Below are 8,819 nucleotides of genomic sequence, written 5' to 3' on the forward strand. Positions count from 1 at the left end.
CAACAAGGACAGGAAGATGGTGGGGAAAAAAATAGGTATCATGTTGGTAAGCTATATGCTGAGTAAGAAAGATCCAAAATTGACCCACCCTTCTCTTTTATCTGTGATGTAGTTTTTAAATCATCTGTTGTGAGTGAAGATGAGCTGGAAACCATGGATTCATAGTTGATAGATTCAGCCTGGTTTTATGAGATCTCTTCAGCAACATTTTGTTGAAACCCTGTAGGCAGGGAAAAACAGGCAGCTAGACTCAATGCAGGTATAAGGTTTTGACCCAAGCATCATAGTGGAAGGAAATCAAAGAGGCAATTTGATAGAATCTGATTCAACATTGGATTGATAAAAGAAATTGGATGGCCAGGACTGTGAAAGCAGAAAGTGGCTAAAAAGAAAAGAAATTAAAATGTCATTGGACTAGAAGTTCTAATTTGTTTATGCAACAGGTATCCTGTGTCTAATAATTCTAAAGGACTGTGAAAATAAAGGTGGTTGTTATTTTTTAGTCCCTAAGTCATGTCTGACACTTTTTAGCCCCATGGACTGTAGCCTGCCAGGCTTCTCTCTATGGGAATCTCCAGGCAAGAATACTGAAGTCGCTTGTCATTTTCTCCTCCTGACCCAGGGAATGAACCTGCATCTCCTGCTTGGCAGGTGGGTTCTTTACCACTGAGTCACCTGGGAAGCCCCTAAAATAAAGAGAGAATAGATTACCCACAAAGAATAGATTGTTAGGAATATTTCTAGCTGTTACTAGGTCTACAGACTCCAAAGGGGGACCATGTTCATATATGGATACATTTCAGCTCTCAGGGACAGGTCATAGGAGAAAACACCAAGAAACAGAGGCTGTACCTGTGAAAAGCGTCATGGGCATGAATGTTAAATCTCTTGAAATGAAAAAGTAACTGGATAGTAAGAAAAATGGAGTCATTAGTATTAACAGTATTTGTCAGTGAGAGACTCAACTTTGAGAAATGACAGCAAACGAGAGTAAGCAGACACTAGGTTTAAATAAAGAGAAGGCAATGGCACCCAACTCCAGTACTCTTGCCTGGAAAATCCCATGGGCAGAGGAGCCTGGTAGGCTGCAGCCCGTGGGGTCACTAAGAGTCTGACATGACTGGGCGACTTCACTTTCATTTTTCACTTTCATGCATTGGAGAAGGAAATGGCAACCCACTCCAGTGTTCTTGTCTGGAGAATCCCAGGGACGGGGGAGCCTGGGGGGCTGCCATCTATGGGGTTGCACAGAGTCGGACACGACTGAAGTGACTTAGCAGCAGCAGTAGCAGCAGGTTTAAATAAAGTGACAAAGAGGTACAGACAGTGGAGTTTAGTACTACTAAGTCACTTCAGTCGTGTTTACTCTGTGCAACCCCATAGACGGCAGCCCCCCAGGCTCCCCCGTCCCTGGGATTCTCCAGGCAAGAACACTGAAGTGGGTTGCCATTTCCTTCTCCAATGCATGAAAGTGAAAAGTCAAAGTGAAGTCGCTCAGTCGTGTCCAACTCTGAACGACCCCATGGACTGCACCCTACCTTAGCAACCCCATGGACTGCAGCCTACCAGGCTCCTCCATCCATGGGATTTTCCAGGCAAGAGTACTGGAGTGGGGTGCCATTGCCTTCTCCGACAGTGGAGTTTGGGAGTTCATTAACTTTGCATGGATCCAGAGAGAAATATGACTCATAAGATATTAGCACTGTTAAGAGTAGAGCCTGTAATATTTGGTAATCTTACATGGTGTTTTAGGAGGAAAAGAGTCCAAGGTAGATCAGAAGTTTAAAAAAGAGTGATGATTTGTCAAAGTATTTGAGCTCTTTTGTATTACTTTTTCATTTGGACTTTAGGAAAGGGTTTGCCTATATATTAATAGCAAAGGTGTTGCTGTCATATGGGTTTGAATATTTCTTCTCTGAGTCAGAAATTTCTTGGCTCAGAGGTGCTGTCACTAATAGTCACAGAAATTACAGAGCTGAACAGTAACTGAATCTTTCCCAAGAGACTGTTGTTCATAAGCAGCAGAGATGAGTGTTTTCATTAAAATAATAAAATCTACACCTTGTTTGATCTGGGAAGAGTGAAGTAAATATTTTGAATGAATGAATGAAAAATGAATAGAAAGTTTTTTCATTGCTATCTTCCTTTGTAATGACAAAGAGAAGGAGAAATGCATGTATCAGAACTAACTGGATGATATAGAATATAATGTTAGTATGGAGATGTGTGCTGTGTTCTGAGTTGACTCTTTGTAGCCCGCAGGCTCCTCTGTCCATGGGATTTCCCAAGCAAGAATACTGGAGTGGGTTGCCATTTTCTTCTCCATGGGATCTTTCCCAACCTAGGGATCAAACCCAGGGATTGAACCCACATCTCCTGCATTGACAGGCAGATTCTTTACCATTGAGTCACCTGGGAAGCCCAAGATGGAGATGGTTTCATTCAGTAGAGTAAGCTATATCAAAAATTAAAATATTTTATATTTTAGGTATTGCAGTTAAAATATTCATTTTAAATGATTTTTCCTCACCAGAGGGTATTGGGAGAAAAAAAAGTTCCAGAACTGGTCATTCAAGATTTTCAGAGACTGTTCTATCTGAACGGTTTCTCTCTGCCTGCGATTTAAAAGAAAAATCTCAAAGGGAGAAACACTTCTGTTCTTGAAGTCCCAAATAGCTGATACTTCGAAGCTCATTCTGTCCTCAGGCTTCTCAAAGCCTACATCCACTAGAAACTTGTGTAAAAAAGAAAGGACAGAACTCTAATTTGTATCAGTGTTAAGTACTTTGATATATTACCTTGGAATCACATTTCCTTTTTAAGGGAGAAAAGTCAGAGAGAAATCAAATAGGCACCTTAAAGAAGGGGTTATTAAGAAAAAAATTAAATAAGAGAGAGTGAGTTACAGCAGACCAAAATTGCTGCAGGGCCTTCCATTTGTATTCCAGTGGATTCCTTAAAGGAGCCTTTGTGAACAGATGACTGACAGAGATTTGCATTTAATTTCCTTGGAGGCACAGAAAATCCTAAACCATCAGTTATTTTAGGGCAAAATGATTGATCAATTAATAATTGAATTCACAAAGACAAGACATAATCTTAGTTCATTGGAATACTTGATGAACAGTCAAAATACATATTTTTTTCCAACAGATTTTTAAATGCCATTGACAATGATTCACACTGTGCCAGGCTAAAGGGCTTTGGCAAGGATATAACGGTGAGCAGTTAGCTATCAGAATGTGACAGCTGGAACAACAACCATCCTCTTTTGACACAAAAACATTTTGACATAAAGAGATAATCTACCTTATCTACAGGTGTGATGAGATAACAAAATAATGGCATTCATAAATAGTTACGGGGGAGTTGCGAGCAATTGCATGTGTTGATTCTGCAGGACCCTTACCAGGAATGCTGCCTTCCTCATCACCCTTGAAGGTAAAGGACACAGAAATTTGCAAACAAGAGTTCCACAGCTGGCAGCAGCTAGGTGAGGTCCCTTAATGAGGCTCATCCTTAGGAGATGTTTTATTGAAAGCACCACCACACAAAGCTCACCTTTTCTCTTTGGCCTTTTTGTCCATTATTTACACTCCCTTAGGCCGCAGGTTTTATTCCTGGTTTCTCTTAATTTGGCTTCTTTTCTTTTTTCTTTCTTTTCTTTTCCTTTTATCTTCTCATTCCTTTAATTCCTTAAGATTTATAAATCTCAGGGGTAAGCAGTCGCCTTTATTTTCCTTGAGACTTTGAGGGAGCCTCCTTATTTTTCTTATCCACCACAGTGCTAATCTCAAACCTCCAGTTTAGCTAAGGGGCCCTATTGGAAGCAATCAAGCTGCTGAATACTACTAGTAACATGCCAACATTCTTTTACTTTCAGGAAGATCCCCCGATGACCATCCCCACCACCATGAATCCTCATCTTCGAACTCTGTCCAGCTTTCTGGTACTGTGATGAATTTAAACACATTTAAAACTTGTGCATCATCTGAAGTCTTATACAGGTTCAGTAACTCATTGTTTTTAAATTGTGATGGAAAAAATATTTTGTTGTTCAGTTGCTAAGTCATGTCTGACTCTTGGCAACTGCAGCACACCAGGCTTCCCTGTCCTTCATCATCTCTCCGAGTTTGCTCAAATTCATGTCCGTTGAGTCAGTGATGCCATCTCACCATCTCATCCTCTGCTGCCCCCTTTTCCTTTTGCCTTCAATCTTCCCCAGCACTGGGGTCTTTTCCAGTGAGTCAGCTCTTTGCCTTCATTAAGCTTACTTTCTAATGTGAGAAAGTGTCAAAAACCACATGAACAGAAGTATAAAAATGAATGCCAGTGTAAATTGTTGTGAATAATTTGTAAAAATGTGTCAAAAAATATGGTGGGGGAATCCTCTCTGGAAATTATAAAATTTACTCTGAGAGAAAATAACACCCAAGCCTAGCCTGGTCTTCTAATATTATGAATGTTTATGTCTAGAATATGGTTCTTTGAAAACCATCCAAGATCTAAATTACACAATTTATAAGACACTTTAGTAATCATTTATGCCTCTGAAAAGGCCATCTTTTTATATGCTACTTTAACTTAATGATTTGAACCCAACAAACTTGCAGTTGAGATCACCTAATTGAGATGCATATTTTGTAGCCATTCCTTCAATGAGTTTACAGAATAATTTGTATGACTACAGAGAATTTATAATATACAACCCATCAAACATCTTATCTAAGCATAAGTGGAAATATAACTCACAGTTTAGTATGGTTTCAGACACATTTTCTATTATGACATAATAAAATCCCCTGTGAAGAAGACCACCAATTTTTACGGATTCTGATTTTTCCTAAGGATTTCTTCAGCCTAAAAGGAAAAAAAAAATCATAGAATAGCACAAGAAATATTTAGTTTTGAAGAAAGAAGAACAAATACAAGTCTCTGAACTATATTCATTTAAAAATATACATATAGAACTATGGCACAGAATAATTATCTTACAGACAGTTACTTTAATTCTAAAGTAGAATGATGTGAAAGAAAAAAAGAAAATAGATCACAAAGTTACTTGAAAGGAAGGGAAAAAGTTACTTGCACTGGAAGGGAAAACAGTCATTTATATTCCACTCCTATGTTGGTGGTAAACTAGGCCTGAGAACATTGGACCGGCAGTGCTGGGGACAGTTGCAGATCACACAGGTGGAGGTGTGGGTCCATCACACTAGACTGAGTTTACTCGTTGTCTTCTCTGTCATCTTCATCTTAACTAGAAACAAACTGCAACTTAGAGTATCTTCATCAGCATACATTTGTGAAGGCCCCAGAGTATAAAAGTCTATAAGCAGTACTGTGCTCTCTTCACTGAGCCCCTATGGCAATATAAGGAAGGTAAGTTAAGGAATTCTCCTGCCCCTGCAAGAGTGACAGTGTGTAAGAAAAATATTATTTATTTTTACTATTTTTCAACATAATATTAGGCTTCATTCGTGGCTCAATGGTAAAGCATCCACCTGCAATGCAGGAGACGTGGGTTGGGCAGATCCCCTGGAGAAGGACAAGGCAACCACTCCAGTATTCTTGGCTGGGAAATCCCTCGGACAAAGGAACTTGGTAGGCTACAGTCCATGGGGTTGCAAACGGGTTGGACACAACTCAGCGACTAAACAACAACAACAACATGTATGGAAATAACTGATTTACTGAGCAAAGTGCTAAAGGCTTCTTATGTTGACTGATAACAGGCAAAAGAACCCTGTGAAACGAGTCTTCTGTTCTCCTCATTAGGGGAGGTGCGGTCAGCAGAGCCTAGAGGAGGCCGTGTGTTTGGGAGACACAAGCAGTGCCTAGGCACGGCGCGTCTGTTACCGATCAGCCTCTTCATACAGAAACCTTCATCTGAGAGAAAGCAGTGACTAAATCCATATTTGAATGTGGACATTGAAACTCTTTCAGTCACATCTTACTCCCAAGTTTCGATTTTGGTTTTCCTGTTACAAGTCCATGCTGCGCCTATACAGAGAAAGATAAAATAAATGCATTTTTGTCAGTTGTGAGTCAGTCAGATGGAGAAAAGGTAGGAAATGGAGATTATCAAAGTGAAAACTAGCACCAACTCATAATTTTAATTTCTGTTTGGCACACTTTAGCCAACCCTATTTCTGAATAGCTGAAATATTTTTAAATGCTAATATATTGTTAGAATATCAATCAAGAAAAGGCTAAAATGTGTTCTCCCATCTTTTTGTTTGTTTCATTTTACTAATCAATCTTGAGAAACTTTGTTGCTTTTCTTATATAGAAAGACCCTCAAGTTTCCCAAGCAAATTGTCCCATATTTTGGGGCAAGTACAGTTTCACCCAGTTGATATTTACTGATCAGATATGTAAGTGTACTGGAAGGCTAGTTTGTGGTTGATTCTAGGTTTATTCTGCAAATTAGGAAATTAAGCACCAAATATTATTCCTCTGGTCATTGCAACTGCAATGTTTCTGTGATCTTCCTGAAGAATATAAGAAAGAAAGGAAAGAAAAAGGAAGAAATGAAAGAAAGGACAGGAAGGAAAAGAAAAATACCAAAACATAATTATACAATGAAGAGTTTACTATTTGCTGCTTAGGTTTTTTTTTGTTTTGTTTTTGTTTTTTTTCCCAAGAACACAATGATTAATTAATTCTAGTCATCACCTGGTAACGGCTAACCCTAGGCTTGCTCAAGAAAGCAAATGGTAAAGTTACCAAAGCATCTGGAAATCAGTATCTTATCACTGAAAACTGTGTCATATGTGTAGAAAATATATTCGTTGGCCAAGGACAGAATACATGCAGGGTGCCGAGAATTAAAATGAACCTGTTAGTTCCTCAGTCATGTCCAACTCTTTGCAACCCCATGAACTGTAGCTTGCCAGGCTCCTTTGTCCATGGAATTCTCCAGGCAGGAATACTGGAGTGGAATATATCTCCAGGGGGTCTTCCCAACCATCCCTGATGGACCTGGGTCTCTTAAGTCTCCTGCATTAGAAGGTGGGTTCTTTACCACTGGTGCCAACTAGGAAGCCCATGCATACACTTTCTGTCTCAAAACAAAAGCTGTGTTTCTGCCCCAAGATACTTTTTCCAAATATGCATGGAAGATGTTTCCTTTAATTCTCCAAAGCACAGTGAAAATAAGGCTGGACTAACCAGAAATATTTGAATGATGATCGAAAATAACACAAGATCACTACAGTGATTTTCAGCTTTGAGGTTATCTCCTTTCTTCAGTTCAGTTCAGTTCAGTCACTCAGTCATGTCCGACTCTTTGCGACCCCATGAATCGCAGCACGCCAGGCCTCCCTGTCCATCACCAACTCCCAGAGTCCACTCAGACTCACGTCCATTGAGTCAGTGATGCCATCCAGCCATCTCATCCTCTATCGTCCCCTTCTCCTCCTGCCCCCAATCCCTCTCAGCATCAGAGTCTTTTCCAATGAGTCAACTCTTTGCATGAGGTGGCCAAAGTACTGGAGTTTCAGCTTCAGCATCATTCCTTCCAAAGAAATCCCAGGGCTGATCTTCAGAATGGACTGGTTGGATCTCCTTGCAGTCCAAGGGACTCTCAAGAGTCTTCTCCAACACCACAGTTCAAAGGCATCAATTCTTCCGTGCTCAGCTTTCTTCACAGTTCAACTCTCACATCCATACATGACCACTGGAAAAACCATAGCCTTGACTAGACAGACATTTGTTGGCAAAGTAATGTCTCTGCTTTTCAATATGCTATCTAGGTTGGTCATAACTTTCCTTCCAAGGAGTAAGCGTCTTTTAATTTCATGGCTGCAGTCACCATCTGAAGTGACTTTGGAGCCCCCCAAAATAAAGTCTGACACTGTTTCCACTGTTTCCCCATCTATTTCCCAGGAAGTGATGGGACAAGATGCCATGATCTTTGTTTTCTGAATGTTGAGCTTTAAGCCAACTTTTTCACTCTCCTCTTTCACTTTCATCAAGAGGCTTTTGAGTTCCTCTTCACTTTCTGCCATAAGGGTGGTGTCATGTGCATATCTGAGGTTATTGCTATTTCTCCTGGCAATCTTGATTCCAGCTTGTGCTTCTTCCAGCCCAGCGTTTCTCATGATGTACTCTGTGTATAAGTTAAATAAGCAGGCTGACGATATACAGCCTTGACGTACTCCTTTTCCTATTTGGAACCAGTCTGTTGTTCCATGTCCAGTTCTAACTGTTGCTTCCTGACCTGCATACAAATTTCTCAAGAGGCAGGTCAGGTGGTCTTTTATTCCCATCTCTTTCAGAATTTTCCACATTTTCTTGTGATCCACACAGTCAAAGGCTTTGGCATAGTCAATAAAGCAGAAATAGATGTTTTTCTGGAATTCTCTTGCTTTTTCCATGATCTAACAGATGTTGGCAATTTGGTCTCTGGTTCCTCTGCCTTTTCTAAAACCAGCTTGAACATCAGGAAGTTCATGGTTCACGTATTGCTGAAGCCTGGCTTGGAGAATTTTGAGCATTACTTTACTAGCGTGTGAGATGAGTGCAATTGTGTGGTAGTTTGAGCATTCTTTGGCATTGCCTTTCTTTGGGATTGGAATGAAAACTGACCTTTTCAGTCCTGTGGCCACTGCTGAGTTTTCCAAATTTGCTGGCATATTGAGTGCAGCACTTTCACAGCATCATCTTTTAGGATTTGAAATAGCTCAACTGGAATTCCATCACCTCTTCTAGCTTTGTTCGTAGTGATGCTTTCTAAGGCCCACTTGACTTCACATTCCGGGATGTCTGGCTCTAGGTCAGTGATCACACCATCGTGATTATCTGGGTCGTGAAGA

The sequence above is a fragment of the Bubalus kerabau genome, chromosome 21 (genome assembly GCF_029407905.1).
Source record: "Bubalus kerabau isolate K-KA32 ecotype Philippines breed swamp buffalo chromosome 21, PCC_UOA_SB_1v2, whole genome shotgun sequence".
Lineage (NCBI taxonomy): Eukaryota > Metazoa > Chordata > Mammalia > Artiodactyla > Bovidae > Bubalus > Bubalus kerabau.